We start from the raw sequence: 1,257 nt of genomic DNA on the forward strand, positions 1-1,257 counted from the left end.
TCTACAGTTTGATGATATGAGATCAATATGGAATCTTACCAGTTCACAAGCCCACCCCAACGCAGCTTTTTCACAAGCTCTCTGACAGGATGTATAGAAGTGTGAAATGCAGGACCCCTTCCTCCACAAACACACTCACACACAAGCAACATGCGCACACATGCATGCGCACACACACACACACACACACACACACACACACACACACACACACACACACGCACACACTCGCACACACACGCACACACACACGCACACACACACAAACACCCACAGAGATTTACCCACAGATTTTTTCCACAGACATTTTGGAAGGAAACAGACATTTAATCACATTATATTACTCTGTTGTAGTGTTCTTTGGATATGTATTATTCTCTCTTACTCTACTTTTTTATAACCAATCTTGTTTCTTGATAAATGACATTCAAGCTGTAACTTTACCGTCGGCGGTCACACCAAATAAATCCCCCCCTTCCTCTTTGTATGATCGTATTATGTCAGAGTTTCTATGTGGTTTTCCCTTCAACAACTACGAGACAGGTTATTTTTAATTGATTTGCATCACAATAACATACATACATAACATATAATTGAAGTAATAAAACCACAATGATAATAACGAGGTGACAAGGAAAGACAACTGCATGGCACAGTTTAAAAAATACCCAACAGCATGGTGAAAAGTAGCAGAACATCTCGCATAGCTGCAAGATGCATTAAAGTACAAGGAAACTAATGCTGAGAACGCTCGCGTTGTGTGTGTGTGTGTGTGTGTGTGTGTGTGTGTGTGTGTGTGTGTGTGTTTGATCAGACAGGTTACATATTTGAGAGACAGAGTTGTTCTCAATTAACAATGACGATCTATAGAGTTGAACAGCTACGTGACGTTTCTTGCCCAGGAAGTTAGTTCCCCATTAATGGTCTCCATAAACATTTTTAAAAAATCCTTATGTAACGGGTTTTAAGGCTGGAACCAAGCCAACCCGTAACCTACTGAATCATGAGTGACCATAAAACATTTCACTTAAAGCCAAAACAAAAAATAAAGAGGGAGAAAAAAAACGAAAATTAGATTTTTTTCAAGATTTTTTGTTTTTGCTTCAACTGAAATGTTTTATGGTCACTCGCGATTCAGTAGCCAGTAGGTAACGGGTTGGCTTTTTTTCAGCCTTAAATTAAAACTCGTTAGGCTATATAAGAATTTTTCGAAATGTCTATGGAGAAAATGAATGGGGAACTCTCTTCCGGGGCAAG

The sequence above is a fragment of the Poromitra crassiceps genome (assembly GCF_964638095.1).
Source record: "Poromitra crassiceps genome assembly, chromosome: 7".
In the NCBI taxonomy this organism is placed as follows: Eukaryota; Metazoa; Chordata; class Actinopteri; order Beryciformes; family Melamphaidae; genus Poromitra; species Poromitra crassiceps.